We start from the raw sequence: 18,193 nt of genomic DNA, 5'->3' as shown, positions 1-18,193 counted from the left end.
GGATCTTCAGCCGAGATTAAGGGAAACAAACCATGAATAAAACGACTTCCCGTCTTACTTGCTGGCGATTATGATTAGCGAAATTTGTCTCAACGCAAAGCTGCCAAGTTTTATATTCACGAAGCTAACCGAATTAATCGGAATTTAAATTACCGCTCAATAAAATTCAAGGATCGTAATTCAACCAGCTTAAATCTATAGTTGCATCATCATATAACAAATCGTCGTCGATTTCTTGGTATAATACATACGTTCAAAAAGGCGAAGAGAAGTACACGAAATATTTCAATATAGAATACAAATAAAAAATTAAATGAATTTTTCTCCAGATTTGTCAAAAGTGACAAATTTCTTTTATAGATATATGTATATAGGACACGTGCTTCAACAGTAAGTCGGTAGTAATTCGAGCTGTAAGGCATTATTTCCTCGTGTCAGAGCACGACAACGACAGGCAAAGTTCAATGGGACGGCCTAGCGTAATGCGCTTAATTAAAGTTGTTTCAACTCGTTAAGATCGTTCGCACGGGATGAACAACCCTATAAACGGTAGCAGTTTGTCGACAACTGGAACGACAGTTTCCATCGAGTCTACCTCACGATGAGAATTCACGTCGTCGTTGGTCGTTATATTCCATTCGCAATTTACAACGTTCAATGAGAACTACGCTTCGTACTATTTTTTTTGACAATTCTCAGAAACTGATTTACCGAGCTGTTATACGTTTCCAATGTCATAAAGTCCTCACTCTTATTTTCTATCTATAATAATTTAATCTACGTAGTACTGATCTTCTTGCAAATTAAATATTTATATGTGTATCGATATCGGATTTTCTATGTCTTTATTCGATCTATATATTAATATATTATATTTGATAAATATACTGTTTTATATTTTTATACCGTACGAAGAAGTAGTCTTTTATGCGTTCAAGTAACAAGTAACCCAATCAAATTCAAGAAAAACCATAATAGTAGATAGAGTAAATTTCCTCTAACATTTATACAATTCGCCTTTTCATGTATAAACGGGTAAGCATCGGGAAATTCAGAGGGAAGACAAAAACACAGCTGTGCATTCCATTAAAACGTTTTTCTGCGTAGAGTCAGCAGTGTACTATTTTTAATCGTCCGAGTTAATTCCTTACTATTTCCGAATAGACGGAATTCGGAAAAGAACTCTTTTAAACTTGGCTGACCTCTTTTTTCATGTAAACGAACGAATCAAAAGAGTTAAGAGCTACCTCCGAATTTACTTTAATACGAATCCAAACCAAGAAGCTCCTCATTTCTTCGCAGAAAAGGGAATAGATCTTGGAAAATAATTCATCGAATTAATCAAGAGACACGCGATTGATTCTAAAGCTTAACTATCGCGTTTCACGCGATTTAACAAACGCTTTCGACATTAGAAATACGAGCTCGAGGGAGTTCTATCTGTAAATAACAGCAACTGAAACGTGACACAGAACAAGACCGCTAGGAATAGTTATCCGTATCAAAAAAGTCTTCCACGAAATCGGGTATGCGCGTTCTTTTCCGATTACGAGTAACGAGAGGAGAAGGGGAGCCAGAAAAATTTGACTGCGTCAAAAAACACCAGCTTATTGCATGTGCTGTTGCGCTAAAAAAATACGCTCATAAATTGTCAAAGAAAAACAAAATTGTTCTGAGCTTCGAGGCACATTCATCGCGAAGGAATGTATAATTAGTAGCACATGAAACGCGTAATTCTTCTGATGTAATAATAAACAATCGTGTCTTTGTCGGTCCTACGCTAGAAATTGTCATCCAAAATTTTTTTATGATCTTTATATGTTAAACATATGGTTTTTGTCTTTTGATAGTCGAAGAGTTAGTTTTTCTTAATTCTTAAACAGCGAGAGTTCGAGAAACAGAGGCATACATACCAACTATCATAATCGTAAAGCACTTACTTTACGAGCCGCAATTTCCTGTCTTAATTATTATCAGGATGTAGTACAGAACAGATACCGTATAATTTCGGTTCAATGTTAAACTCTTCAAATTCCTATACGCGAAGGATACACCTGCTCGTTTGCAGGTGACTTTAGTCGAGGACAAAATTATCCCGTCATGCGAATCTGGCCTTCTTCCGTGCGAGTGCGACCCTTCTTCGAAGACGGTTATATTTCAACATTTTCAAAGCTTGAAGGTTGATAATTAAATAATACCTGTTTCTTCTTGCATAAAACACCTGTTCATTTGTATGAAATAAAGTCGTAGACTTGCGTAATTCTATGTATTATAAAGTAATGTATTTGTTCACGAATATTTCAATTTTTTTTTTTATATTTCTTTTTATTTCATCTTATCTCTTGTATCGTAATAGTAAAAGCTTTCAATGGTATTCGAAAATTCTTACAACCTACTAAATAAAGGCCAAAGAAAATTTTATTGCACAGAAACAGGAAGAATAATAAACTGATTGTAATATAGATTGAACGATACCAAGGAGATGTTATACTCTATATAATTTATACTATTTCGTATCGAATTTTATAAAAGGATAGTTGAAAACATTTTGTGAATTGATAAATGAATTATAAATTAATCTAGAAGCAAACATTATGACAGTAGTGTAATACCAAGTAATTAAGTAATTCCATCGGCCACTTTCTTGAATTGCACCTTAAGTTTAAATGAATTAAGTTTTCGCAGATAATGATGTAGTTATACGCTTAAATCTAGGTTGCCTCTATGAGCATAGTCTGGTGTTAACACGCTTAATAATGTCGTTTACGAGAGAAAGTAGTTTGCCAAACAGATAATTCTAAAAGCAATCTTGGCAAATGTTTGGAGAATATTCTCCTTACGAAGCAATAGTCAGTTTAACATTGTTATCTTCGTTCTTGCACTTTGGATGAGCATTTATATTATGGATATATTAATTATGGATGAACTCGCCTTTTTAACTTCGAAAGATACGCATATCGACACCACATCTAAACATAAAATACTTCACGTCACCATAAATACCACATATTCAACACGTGGCATGCTAATTAGCCATAATTCGACCTTCGTGTCTTTCTTAGAACGAAGGCTGGAAAGCTGAAAAAAAGCGATTCATCGTGGTGAGGCTGATACGGATTCACGTTTTACATTTAATCGAGGGGCAACAACGCGTAGGCGCGACACTTTCAGTCGCCTTCCACGTTCAGCTGCAAAAGGAGACGGCTGCAGCAAAAAGCGAGCAGCGAGCTGGTCCAGCGAAAGGAGACTTCGGTAACCAACCGCTAGTCGAAGAAGAAGAAACCCAGCAGACGCCGTTTGCACCGTAGCTTTGCTTGCTCTCATGAAATGTTCGCACGAAACAAGTGTTACGCGATGAAATAATACCACTCTTGGTCTTGATATAACAGAGTTCTTGCTTTCGTTATCGTCGTCAAGCTCTCAGTTCTCGAGTACTGCGGGCCGGAAATCGACCATTAAATTCCAACACAATAAAGCTCGATGTTGTTAGCATTTTTATCGACCTTGCGGAGATTTTGTGAGATCGATTGATTTTATGTAGCGGTGGAGTTTCCACAGTAACGATAAGCTTGAAGATAACGTTGATATTTTGTTTAGTCAATTGCAAGAGATTTAAAAGTTAATTGGTGTTTCTTTTTCGAGGATGATTTATGGTGTGTAAAGGTGGCGCGATGATATTTAGTAATACATAATTATTTATCGTACGTTAAAACCCTTCGAATACAAAAGAAGTATTGAAATCACTGTATATCTTCACTCGACGAGATTGAAATATTATTTTTAAGAGTTTCGATGATTATTAAATTTCTATCACTCGTTGTATAAATATATTTTTGAATTGCGTTTGAAATTTTTCGTGGTATCAAGAACAGGTTGACAGTATTATGTACTCAGCAAACATGTCAAACGAAATATATATTTATTTCCGTAGTTTTTAACCCGAACAATGCCTGCGTATCGAATTGATTGATGTTTTCAAGTTGAAGTTCGGACTTGAACTTGATATCATCGTTAATAAAAAAAATCTCTTTATCGATAGAAGATGAGTTACAGGCGAAATAAATATTAACCACGGAGAATTAACATGAAAGCAACAAGATTAGTTAAGTATTATGTAAATTAATCGAATTATGAAACAAAGAGGAATATTTAACAATAAGATAAAAAATAATCTGAAAAACAGATCTATATCAAAACGAATTTCATTAAGAACGACTTGTAACAACAATTATACTAATTTTAAATAATATTAGAATTAAAGGGCATATAAAGTGAAAACGGAACTTAAATTATAGAGTAGGTAATTTCACCTGTGGTATACGATGCAAAGAATCGTTCTTAAATAAGGAAAATTGAGTATAAAAAGTCAACGCTGTCACGAATGTTAAAAATAATTCTCATAAAAGTCATCATTTGACTGTCTTTGTATATTCTATCACGCGAATTGCTGAAAAGGTAATCGAGAGTACTATCAAGGAGGAATATCTCGATATAGCAACGTGTGTTGCTTGGTCTTCGTCAATGACAACGTCCAATGAATTCCTTATTAGGTGGTTGCCATATTCAGCAGAATCGATTACATCTGACGAATCTTCCATACGCTACATGCTTGATTGCCATGATGCAGTCTGCGTTTAAATGTATGTACGTGGTAATAAGCGAAAATTTTACGACAAAGACATGTACATTAGATTTATAGAATATATAAAACATGTTGTACGTATAACATGGTGTCAGTATTTAAAAAGCAAGATTAAAGCGTGAATATAATTAATAAAATAATTGATATACGTGTAAATTGTTTACTTTATCCGCATTTCAAATTACTTTTAAAAAAATATCGTACTTTGTCCTGAGATTGTAGAGTCAAATGATGCGAATATTTCCCAAATATACATAGACTTCGTGCACATCCAGAATCTACACTCTCAAAATCCAGATCACAATCACGTTTAATTCTGTACTCGACACACCTTTCCACGAGTAAGCACATCCTTCGCTGAATCTAAATCAATAGTTTGAAGTTATTTTGGTTTTCAAGAAATACAAAACAGGATGGCAATTTGAAGATAGTTTAAACGGCCTTAACCAGTTAATTGCGTTCAACGAATATACATGTCAAACCAAAACTTTATTTCGGCAGGGTTGATGTGTATACCCGTGATGAAATAAAAAATGACAATTTACTATAAAATTTCAAAATTTTAATACAGAGTAATATAAATGACATTTAGTGGTATGTTTCCTTTATACTTTCAGTAAATCTACTACGTATTTTATAAAAAAAGGTTTGATTATTTGATTATTCTTTTTGATGCGCATATCGATTGTCCCACGAATTGTTTTGCGTTTTATACCAGCTTATATAACTTTATACCAGCTATGCCATCAAAAGTAAATTCATTTCGAACATGTGCCGTCTGCTCAAAAAATGGAATCTGTAAGGGATCCTGTTACTGGTGCTCGACCTCTGAAATGCCACTTGGTGTGGTACCTTGCTTTGAAAAATACCACACTGAAATCAACTGAATTTCTTAAATTTTTTTCTTTACTTTTTCTTGTTTACGAATTTTATTATCTTTGGGAAATTATTAAGATTTTCAACAATGAATTGTTAATTTTTTATAGAATAAAAATGTAACCCTTCCACGTTTTGCTTTGCTTTTTTTGTAAAATTTATAATAGGAGCATTTGCCCTACATTCAATGTGTATACTTCTCATTGCTTGATTTTATCTGCGCACCCATAAGGGATTTTTGAAACTAAACTTCGCAATTAGCAAGTTAATTGTAGCTTATCTCTCTCTTTATTGATATTCGTTTATTACACATATATTCGCAAACATATTTCATATCTTATTTGTATAAGTTGATATATATTAAAGGCCTAAGCATCCGCAATTCAATCACGAGCGGCGATACTAGCAGTATTAGCAGCACGCCGAGCAAAAGTCGTAGCTGCGATATGGCAAGCGTATTGAAAGTCGGTAGAACGTGTGCGCGTGAGCAACGAGCGCATGAAAGCGCATCTTGTTGTGTGGGAGCGCGTGTGTGCGCGCTGCGTCGCGGAGCGGATGTTCTATATGCGGAGAACCGGACGCGGGCGGCCATGCGACCTATACCTGACGTGGTCTCGTCGCCGTGCGTCGCAGTAAAATCGTTTCTGTAAATAAACTCGTATCTGTCAGAGAGGCAGAACCGTGTACGGTGCAAGTGGCCGCCGAGCCTTTTTGCCTGCCCTTTATATTGTTCTGGGGAAATTACCAGAAATACCGGATGGATCGCGACACGAACGTGCTTGGTTTAAGGACGGCCGCGTTCCTGCAGTTTTTGCGCTGTGTAGATATTCCGCTTGCGACGCGTCTCACGCATTCGCACACTGCCCGACACTTTTTACTTTTTACCACCTAATGAGCCTTAACGACGCGGTTTGCTGTAATTTCGCGTAAATCGCGCGACTCGAATCGCCAACGGATTTCTTCTTCGGGATCGATGATTTCACGTGTTCGACGTTACCGAGACTGGTGGTGAGTCGAACGAAAACGTGTTTCAGAGGAGTTAAATTTGGAGCTACATGCGAGGAATGCGGTGAAAGAAAAGGGCTGTGACTGATTGTCACGGTGTGATGTAGGAGGTAGACTTTCCTTGTGAAATAAGAGCGTTAATAGATTGTTGATTCGTTTCAGTGGATGTTGCTGAATTTTAGGTAAAACGTTTAAGCGCATTCTGTATTGATCGATTTGCGTAGAAAGAAACAATATAACTGACAAAGTATTTTGATCTTTAATCCAAGTACAAATAATTACGGTGTTGTATCAATGGCCATCAGGCTGAATTTAACAAATTTAACGATATTTGAGGCAGAACGGTATATTCAATAGATAATAATTAAATGTCTCGGCTTCATTGTAACGCTGATTTATCCATACGAAAGCCCGCATGAGCTCGCATTTTGATCGCACGCGGAAGGAAATGTCATTCGGATCGTATCTTCTGCCTAGCATTTCATCATTTCATCTCTTTGCATTACAATTAAATAGTTTAGCTGTAAACTTCCAGAAACTGTGTTGCAACTTGATTCGTAGGTCTTCGTTCGTCTTGCAGCGAGATCGTCATTTTTGATTAAATAGAAGAACCTGACATTTTAAGAAATTTTGTTAAAGTATGAGGAATTCCTAGAAAAATCTTGGAATTTGCTTGGGAAATATCAAAGAGCAATCAGATAATTTTCAACTTTTAATCGATAAAATTCGCCACAATATCCTACAGGATCAATCGCTTATAAAACATACTATGATTATTATTCCACGTTGGTAAATCATCTAATATCATTTGACTATAGTTCGAATATCTCTTATTAGAGACTTTCACGTTGGGTCAGCGATATCTTTCAACGAAAAATTTACTTTCCTTTCCACTGTCAATTTCTGCGAAGAACGCGTTGCGGAAATTCAGCTCCTTCGTATCCTTGTTACATCGATAACACGGCTGCTAATTACGGGATATAGTAATTGCAAAAAATTGAAGGAAAACTCGGTGAAAATGTGAATACTAGATTAGAAACACGAATAAAGTATAAATTATGACTATATAGGCTAACAAGCTATGATGTTCGACTATTATTGGTCGTTTCATAAGTAACATTTACTTACGAAATGGATTATCCAATGTTATTATGAATAATTACGAAATGTGGATATTACTAATTTTCTCGAATTCCGACTCGACGATCTTTGGCGCAGTCTCGTCGAAGAAATTGATGTACGTACGATTGTTCCGCGTATAATGATAGTGACGTCACAGATAAATGTTTTTATGTACGAGTGTTAATTGTCGCTAATAAGAAACGAACGTTGACCCAGTGACTGGTGTGTATCAGTCGTATCAAAAACTGTGCCAATTAGACACGTTACATCAGCTTGTGACTATATTTTCTTGGAAAATTTAATAATGGAAAACAACGTGTCGCTAGTAACAACTTGATCGACGATTTCGGTCAATTTAAGAGTAGTTTATTTGGTCGTTCGAGAAGTGAATTCAAGGGGAACGATACAAGCAAATACTTGTGTGTATAATAGGTGAAGAAAGTATCGACTTTTGCTTGGTTGAAATTTTTTGTAATAATTACTTCGAATCGTTCGTTAATTTTCTATAAGAGGGATAATTTTGAGAAAGTACATTATTTTTGGTGGTTATTTTCTGTGTAAGACTAAAAGATTTCAGCAAACAAAATTAATACGAGCAGGGGTTAGAAAATGTTTGGTGACAAGAAAACTTCCTCAGAAATACTTCTTGCTCTGTCGGCTAGCTATGTTAACGATCTTTCGGTAGATTGAACTAGCTTTTACTGTCTGCTCTCATAACTGTGCCTGTGACACTACGCTGTAGCTTTTACTTCGTGATGAAATAAGCTGTCTGGACAAGAAGAAGGAAAGTGGGAGTTTCGAATTTTACGATGCCGGAATGGAGAATCTCGCCGTGGAGCGGCGCTTGTATTAGACCATGATTATACGGAAAGCGGTAAAATTGGCATCTGCGGCAGCAACATTGAGTGACATATGAACATACAGACGGGCGACAAAATCATGTCGGCGCTACTTCCTTTTTCTCATATTTTCCCTGTCATAGACATAATTCTATAATCTTTATGTTTATCTTGCCATAAAATCGATCTACATTGCACCACAGTTATTAAAGACTCGATATCAAAATAATTCTTCGTATTCATCGTTACTATCTATGTATTTGCTGCTTGGATATCTTTTAAAATAACAAATATAATAACGAAAGCAGTGCGATAAAAATCGGCTATCGCTCTGCTCCTCAGCGTCGCCGCCCAGTTGCTGTATGGCTTATTTCATATAAGTTTATGAGCTTGACTTGTTTTCTTTCGCCTTGTCGTCACTTGTATGCCCGCACTTTGTATAAGCAAGGCCTCAAAATCTCCGCATATAGTTTTGAAGTAGAAGATTCGTAATATTTCTGTTGTAAAAATCGAATTAGTTTCAAAAATATAGTTACCACATATTTTTTACTGTTATCGGAAGAAGTACATCCCTTTCAAGCTTTTTTAAAACTTTACCACATATACATTCCTATTTTAATGTCTTCCACTTTCCTCTTCTCGAAGTTCAAATAAAATTCTTGCGCAGAGTGCGTGATCTCACGACTTCTGCGCATTGTATATTTGTATATTACTCTGTGTGTGTATTGGGTCTCATGCGTCATTTTTTACGCGGATATAAAACGAATAATTCATATAGCGGACCGTAAAGTTCACTCTGCGTCGTGCGAAAGACACCAGATCAAAATTATCGAATACGGAGATGATAAATGCACGAATCAGCTTCAGACATCCTGAGTTTACAGCATAAAGACATAGGCTGTTATTTTTCTAGCATTGAATCTAACAGTAGACATACTTTTACGAAGCTCCGTCGCTTCCGTGATCATCTTATGCCAAGAACATATCACCGATACTGACAGTAACGGGTGACCAACAGAGAACAAATTGTCATGTGGTTAGTTGTCTTGCATAACTGTGGTGTCCACGACCACAACATTCTTCCAACGGATTATCATTATCGGCCTTCGTGATACTCAATGAATATCCAATGACTCGGTGTTACGTGGTAACCTGGTGTGACGGTATATACCTACGCGAGCGATCTATTAATCTATACGTGATCGTCTTGCTACGTTCCCTCGATTGTCGTGACTTTTAATCCGTGATCGGAATCGAAGAAATTACCGTTCGATTAATCCTTCACCGATCACGGATGAATCGATCACGATTATTGAAGATGAAAGTCGCGCAACGATTCGCAACAACAAATGGCTAATACGGAGTTGAAGATGACAGATCTTTACGGACTTACTTATGCACGAAGATGAATGAAAGCGCTGGATTATATACATTCTTGAATCATATGTCTATAGATGTTTTGGAGCGAATTTTCTAAAAATCGTTTTTTCATTACAAAAAAGTCAAAGTTCGTTTGATTTCGACGAACGTTGATGAAAGACTTGGAATACGCATGCGATCGCTCTTCGAGAAACCGATAGAACAATCAGCGTAGGTATTTAATAAGCGGCTTGTGACGAAAAGACGTGGGCGAAAGTTTTGGCGACTGTCCTCTGTTCTCTTCGTCGTCATAGATTGTTTACCAATCTGTCCGATGTCGCAAATTAATTCGTCGTGATTCGCGTGAAAAGAAAAGTGTTCAATTGAAAACCATCTTGTAGTATTTACATTCTACGAACATTCGACGAATACACGAAACAACTCTACGCGTACAAATTTTACATAACAATTTACATACTGTTCAGTTTCGTAATCGAAGAATTACAAGTGACACTATCTATTCTTCCAGAGCCATCTTTTAAACTCAAAACGGTATTTGAGAAATATTCCATAGGATAATATGACACTCACAGCGATAAAACCGAGACACGCGTTAGTGTGCAAATCGTGCGAATTGTTTCTACGGCTTGTTTGGAAGGGGCTGATATCGTGCTCGTGCAAGCAAATATTTGCGTACCTTTGCGTACCACGGGTCTTCTCATAACTGGTATAATCTCACGCATGTATTATGGAAAATGGGAGCATAGAAATTATGTTCCAATTCAAGCGCAAAATAAAATATTTTTCGCTCATCTTCCGATAAAATTCATAAACGTATGTCTGTGTAATAATTTCAAAAGATATTAATTAGACTTTATACATTTTTTTGGCAAACCAAACGGATGCAACAACAAATAATGTGGTTTTTACAACACGCTATAGACCATGTCTGAAAGGAATATCAAAAACGTTAAGACACCGAGGAATGCGACCTTGAAGGTCGTTCGAGCCAACTGTATTTGGACAAGTCTTATCAACAGATGAATCCACCTAACGAGCTCGTAAACGTACCAAACGAGCATCTTAACTTTCTAGTAGAAACTACTTGCTCAAACTTGCTTTTCGACTTTATCTGACATTGCCGTTTTACGTAAAACTGGCATAAGAGTGTACTACCATAAATCCGTATGCCAATAACATCCCAATTTTACTCAAAATATGTTGTTTAATAAAAAAAAAAAAAAAAAAAAAAAAATTGCGAGATATAGTAGAAATGTTTTCAGTAATTTGTTATTCCTTTTCTGATTGTATCATCAATGACGCATCGCTAAAAGAAGCTCGCTGTCCACTGTGAGTATTACTTTGAAATTCCTATTAATCTACGGTAAATGTAATCTTTTACCTAACCACACGGAGTACAACAGAAACAACAAGAGTTCGCCAACGTAATAACTGCCGTAATATATTACCACCAAACTTTAGCGGCTTCATTTCCGCGAATTGTTACGTGGTTCACCAATGAAACTATATACACTTGCTCTCGCGGTGGTCATCCCTGCAGCATGTGAGATCATCTCTCAGTTTAGGTCATTGCACTTTCTCTTCTAAGATGTTCTGGAATTGTTCTATGTATCTAAATAAACGCACTGTCATATATCCGCACCCTCACCTTTACATGACACGGCTTTGGAATTCCTTTAAAACACGACTGGGAAATTCGGAATGCATCGATGACTCACACCTTCGGATTTTCACTTGGAAAGCCTGTCGACTGCTGTCCTGTCGCATGAATAATTCACAGTCGACGTTCGTTATGACTGAGTTCCTTGGGATACCTCAATTCCTCAGTCGTACGAATTTCGTGTAATAGAACGATGAATGGTTACTGCCCAGATCTTTTTTGAACATAACCAATAATATCATTCCTTGGACAGCTAATAAGTTGACATATTTGCTTAGTAATCGGGGTGGTTTATTACGCATCTAATGGTGTCGAAAGAACGCGAATTGTTCTTCAATGAGATAGAAAGCAACAAATTAGAGTTTATTCTTGCTATAGTAATTTCTCCTCGTTACTTTCTAATCATATTGTCTGTTACTCGCATTTTAAATGAAATGTACTGTAAATTAAAGTTTATATTATACTCATTCTCGCTCTACTAAATATATATGAACGTGAAGCATATATATTTAAGAGAAATACAGCTATGTTAAGTTAGATCATTATTTACGCGTTATGTATGCAATATATTAATTCTTTGCAGTTGTATGTTAAATTGGACTCGACATTTTTATTTGGGGTACGATTCTTTTCAATGTTAATATATAAAATATATTTGTATGCGTTCAAATTTAATTTAATAGAAATACGTTAACGTAGACACATTGTTGGTTAGAAAAATATCGAACAACTTGACGCGTCATCTCTCTCGCGTTTTCCCGAACATGAGAAAATATTTGAAAGCGTGCGTTGACGTTACAATAAGAACCTCAGGCTGAACGCGTTTAATATTCTCTTTGAGGACGAAAAGCGGAGATAGCTGCGTGATTTTAGCACGAGGTGCAAATTTATTGTCGCGTGGAAACAAGATATGATAAAAGCGAGTAGGTCTCTCTCTGTTTGCACGTCGACGAGCGTTCTGCAAATTGACGTTGCCAACCAAGCCGATGATAGGAATTAAATGTGCAGGGAGCAAAGTTAGCACGTATCTACGTGTTTTGTCTTTGGCGATTTCATCTTATTTCTCGTGTTCTTAAACGCGTCGTAACCGTAAAATGAAAATCTAAGGAAAGTATTTTAGAACGAAAAGGTATCTCAAGTTTGTAAAAATTCAAGAAAAATACATTGCATAAACATGCCTTTTTGAATTATTCAACCGTGTATGCATTACTCTCTCTATAATCTCCTAAAAATAATATGTCACAATTACATTAGAAAGAAACTACATTTATGACTACATTTACGACTATATTTACGACTACATTTACTTGTGTTAAATAATTATAAAATAACAGCTAATAGAATCTATTTAAAGTTTCAAGTACTTCATAAATGTTTCCTTCTTTATTGTTGTAATCAAGCTTAAGTACCTAACAATATATATACGTAATAGGGTTATGTAAATTCTTTGGAAGAATGTATATTTAACTCTGATAATTCCATTAATAGGAATATATACGCGATAATAAAAGGTAAAAATTTTGACGATAAAGATCGATGATTATTTTCGGTTTATATTAGCGCCGTAAATACACTATCACGATTTTTATCCATTCATAAATTTTTCATTTAAAAATTTCTGACAACATCTATCCTTAATATAATCTGATCAATCGCTTAAATTCAATTATAATGTGCGAATAGCGATACGTATCGAAGAGCACAACTATATCTTTAAATACTATCCCGAAGCTTATGAAATTTATCTATGAACACTCACAACGAAGACTGCTATGAGATGAACAATAATAGTGCTCCAATTATTGTATGCTCTCTAATATTAAATATTTGCTTCAATAAGTCTGATACTTTCATTGTGAGCTTTATGAGTCGCTAGAAATAATACTCGATATGAGACGTATGTGCATACCATTGCTTTGACCGTTCTTTTGTTCCTATTAAATAGCCTGAGATAATTTCCTATTGAATATTTGTAGAAATTTAAATCATAATTTCTGGTTATGTAAACATTACTCAGCGAATAATGTATTTGTTACAACTACATAATAATTCGTTTTATGAAGATTATTTCCTACATAATTATGGCGATTAATATAATTTAAATGAAGGTTATTACAAAGTAATTAATTAGAAAATTCATCTAAACAAATATTTGACAAAGTATATTGTATTATCAGAAAATTTAAATTATTTAAAATTACGGCATTTTTGTATCAAAATTCTACGTAATAATGGTTTAATATTATCCATTTATACAAAACGCAATTTTCTTGGGAATAGCGATTAATAACCGACGTTTATCACTGACTCTCTGTTGAAACTAGCACGATTGATTTGAATATTTCTACTTTATCTATCACAGTGCTACTAAAACTGAAAACCACGCGACTAGAACAATACGCCATGTGTGGTGAATCACACAATGCGCTTTCAACTTCGTGTCGTGATAAAGTTGTCGCTTTCAAAACAAGTTCTAGGTTCTACTATCTTAGTATCTTTTATTCACGAAATATATCGCGATTTATATCTAGCAAAATTTCGTAAATTTCGTTTGACGGTTCGGTTTAACTGTTTATTTTAAATATCTAATATTAATTTTCTGTTAAACTTTCTTGTGAACTCTAGCTTCGTGACTTAAACATGAAATAAAGCTAATATTGTGATAACAAATTCAATCGAGTTTATGGTTCAATATTCAATATTGTACATGATGATACCAATGAATTTTAACGATAATTAATCTCATTTAAGTTACTTCGTAGAGCGTAACGACCATTCATCCTTATTATTTCAGTAATAGCCGTTATCATCCTAATTTTCCTCTCTTTGTTATACAAAACCACCTATTTTTGTTCACAATGAGGACAAAGTACATATACACAATGTAGCCTCTTGTTCACGGTAATATCCAAACATATTGTTGCATTTAAAATCTGTTCGCTCGAAAGCAAAATTTGAAAAAAGAAAAACAAAACTATATGTAAAAACGATCAAAATGATAGATAAATGGAAATCCAAGTTGCGGGGTCGCTTGGGATTTTTGCTCGAATAAAATAACACGCATGGAGAATTCGTCACCATCCCAGAGATTTGAATGCACGCGTATCGCCTTCCGTAAATGGCGTCTTGATATTCCTCGAGACGAGATCGAGCAGCGAAACTGGATCTCGTATTGAGACGGTGAGAGTGATAGGTCGTCGTCATCGTCGTCGCGGTATTGCAAAAAAAGAGGTAGGAAGAGATCCGGCACTGCGAGTTCTGGAATAAGAAGAAGAAAGTAGTGCCGGGGAATCTTGTCCTTACGATTCAATGCGAATCATGGCCTACCTTAACTTACTCGGAATTCGAGCGGTATCCCGAATTGAAGTAATAAAATTGAATCTATGCTTTACGTCTCTTTTTACCATGGAAAAACTGCGCCAAAGATCGTGAACGACGATTAAACTAGATTATCTCGTTCTGTACTTAAAAAATTAATTTACTGTATGTAGTTCTGTAAGGGGAGAGTTGTAAAATTGAATTGAATTTAATGAAAATTCTAATTTTTTAATTTCATGATACCTTTAGACAATGATGGAGTTTCTATAGACTTTTTAGTATTAATAACACTTCTCCCATGTAGGCGATACAATAATAATCTCTAACGAGACATAAGATTGTAATTGAAAATTGTGTATGTAACGCATAAAGCAACGACAACGGATGCAACTTGGAATTCTTCTGCGTGGAGAACGGCTATTTTTGTTGAAAATTCAAGAAAAAGAACGGAACGAAACGAAACAGGCATTTGATGATAAAAACAAACCAGTTTAGGTGAGCATAGTCGATGGATAAAAAGAGCAGAACCTAAGGAAGGACTGTTACCTGGCAAGTATGAGCGTCCTTGAAATAAGTAAAAGTTTCGATAACTACTCATAGAGCCGGAAGCAGAATCATTGATTGATGGAAGTACAGGTAATAAGAATTATCTCTGCGTGAATCAGACACTTTCTAATGTGCTTAAACAGTTTGGAATGTCTAAATTACAATTAAGGAGAAGGAGAAAGAGAAAGAGAATACCGGAAAACTTTCAATACTATTTTAATGCTACGCTACAGGCAACTGATATGCTTCTTGATACTATATATATATATATGTAAGATCGTAAATCTTGGGATAATTCAGGTGATCGATTCTGAAATTTGAAAATCGAGTTTTATTGTGAAAGTAATTACATAAAATACAAAAATAAACAACAATTGACATCCGTCTATAACGATAAATATAACAAATAGCATATATATAGCAATAGAAATAACAAGTTCTGTACAATGTTTACCTGAAAATCGAGAATCGATTTTCAACGTCCTGAGCTACCGATCTTTTTCCGTCAGTCTTCAAAATTTTAAATAGTTATTCTGTGCTCTTGTTTGTCTCTGATGTTGCTCTCTGTCCGTCCGTTTGGAAAACGAGTGTCTCTCAAAAATGGTTGTCCGTAAAACCCTAAGAGGGTTGCTCTGTCCGTGAAACAAAGAAAGTCGTGCTACCTGTAGAACAAAAAGAGTCCCTATCTCACGTGAACTCTAGGGAGTTTACATATATATATATATATTATATGGTATCCAATATATATCCTATATATATTTATCCTATAAATATATCCTATATATATATATGTGAACGTGAGGCTTTTAAAAAGACGCTTCAGATGTTACAACCTGATAAATCGATAAACTTCGACTTTTCGACTTTTGTATCTTTGACGACAGGTTTTAAACACTCTACAATAACGTGTTATAATTTTTCCATTGTAAAGCTAAAAAAGGAAAAGCTTTGTAAGATATTCATTTTATGCGTTGATAACGTTAGAATCGTTCGACGCCTCCCGAAGTATAATGCAAACACGTCAGATAAAACGTGGTAAAGAGCTACTTGTACAGTGTAATAAGTATATTATGGCCGATTTATGCTAATCGAAGCCAAATTATTCTATGTCCAGGTGACAGGACGGACAATGAAAGTGTTATCGTTTACCAGAGGCTCTGAAATGAATAATTCAAAGTTGTGTAACATTCTGGAAGTAGGAAGTCGAATAGCCTTGAGAAAACGTTTGGAGGTCTTCTGGGAATGCAGTCAGGTAGGGACCAGGTGTCACAGGACCCTTTAGTGAATTGCTGCCACTTTCGAAAACCACAGTCCGCCGGTGAACGATTAAGATCTTGGGAAAAATCGTTTTACGTGACTAGAAATATATTTTAAAAGAAAATGATTAGAATAGCGTAATTGATGCATTGAAGAATGAATTCAGAAACCAGCGTTAATCCTTGTAAATGTAATTAATCTGAATATTTAAAAAGGCCGAAATGGTTATATCACTTTTTATTGTGGTCAAAATACGTATTCGTAAAGCTTTGTGCGAATAAACAAAAATCTTGATTCTCTGGAACGTATAATTAGTTTTGAACCACCCAAGTTATCTTCCACAAAGGAAATAAAAGCACATATTACGCATTCTCAGCAGGACAAGAAACTTCAATCCCAAGGGATCTTTGCTCAGCGCACAAAGTAATTAGCATCAAAGATCGCAGCCGCGTTTCAACCACTTAATTTTCGTTTCTACCATAAAGCAACGTGGTACGCCTTTGGATACCCCGTTGAATCGAGGTATAAAAGACTGCAACGGAGAGCAGTCTTACAATACGATGCATCGCATCGCGAGGAGCGCCAGTGTATTACAGGGAACCTGTTACACACACCGCAGCTAGTTCTTTTTCATGTCGTTTCATAAAAGGCGAATAATGCCGGTAAAAGCGACCTTGAGCATAAAGACCTCCCGAGCGTATCATTTAGTACATTATGGTCGTTCAGGCATGAAAGGTACTCGTTACGATTTATATTCTCTCTCTTTGCCCATATAGATTTCATACGCGATGCGTTTGCCCAGACTATCGAGATTTTGCATGATATTCCATATCAAGGAACAAAGGTGACCAAGCAAGCGTATTAGTTGCATTCTTTTTCGAGTCGAGAAGAAAGCGTCACTTGAATTCGACGTTGATTTTGTGGTTCACATTGATTCCATTTTATAATAAAATAATTGATAACACGCAAACATGATATTGCATATAAAAATGTTAAGTTTAATCGAAACAGAATGAAAATGAAAGAAAAAGTGGTGGGAACGAATAATCTGATATAAAATAAAAACGTATCTGAGTAAATTAAAGGAATCGTAGCGACTGGCGATCGATCGAAGTTCGAATTGTAATATCTGTCGCAAACTTTCTGCTTGGATATTGATCTTTGAAGGTCGGGAAGATTGACAACGAATATTGATAGGTAAAACATGGCAAAATGAACATTGAGTTAGCATAGAGAAAATTCTATTTTGAGCAGTTTTGCGCGAAAGGAAAGTAAATATTAGGTAAGTAAAGAACTAGGTGATGTTTATGAAGTCTGGAAATTGATTATTTAATTTAGATTACTTAGCTATTCGTAACATGTGTGTGAAACTTGTTTTATTACGTAGTGTTGATCAAAGGTTATACAAGCTGTCTTGTCCAAGTTGTGACCTGCTAGTCAAATAAAATGTGGAGTATGAAATTCTCTACCGATATTTTCTCATTCGGCAAAATCGTTTTTTGTTTATAAAGAATTGAAAGAATTCGTTATAAAGGGTCCGAAAATTAA

At 35.4% G+C, this 18,193-nt stretch overlaps 1 protein-coding gene and 1 long non-coding RNA gene across 2 annotated transcripts in view; both read right to left on the bottom strand.

The window, feature by feature from the left end:
- LOC139988646 (uncharacterized) overlaps positions 1-18,193 on the bottom strand; it is a 59,412-nt gene that overhangs the window by 34,528 nt on the left and 6,691 nt on the right. The gene's annotated exons all lie outside the window — the stretch shown is intronic.
- Positions 6,760-9,170, bottom strand: LOC139989049 (uncharacterized). The gene is made up of 2 exons (XR_011800254.1): positions 9,021-9,170; positions 6,760-7,135 (listed from the first exon to the last, which is right to left on the bottom strand). It is a non-coding gene; the product is annotated as an uncharacterized lncRNA (long non-coding RNA).

The sequence above is a fragment of the Bombus fervidus genome, chromosome 7 (assembly GCF_041682495.2).
Source record: "Bombus fervidus isolate BK054 chromosome 7, iyBomFerv1, whole genome shotgun sequence".
NCBI lineage: Eukaryota > Metazoa > Arthropoda > Insecta > Hymenoptera > Apidae > Bombus > Bombus fervidus.
This window is presented reverse-complemented; position numbering and strand designations above follow the sequence as displayed.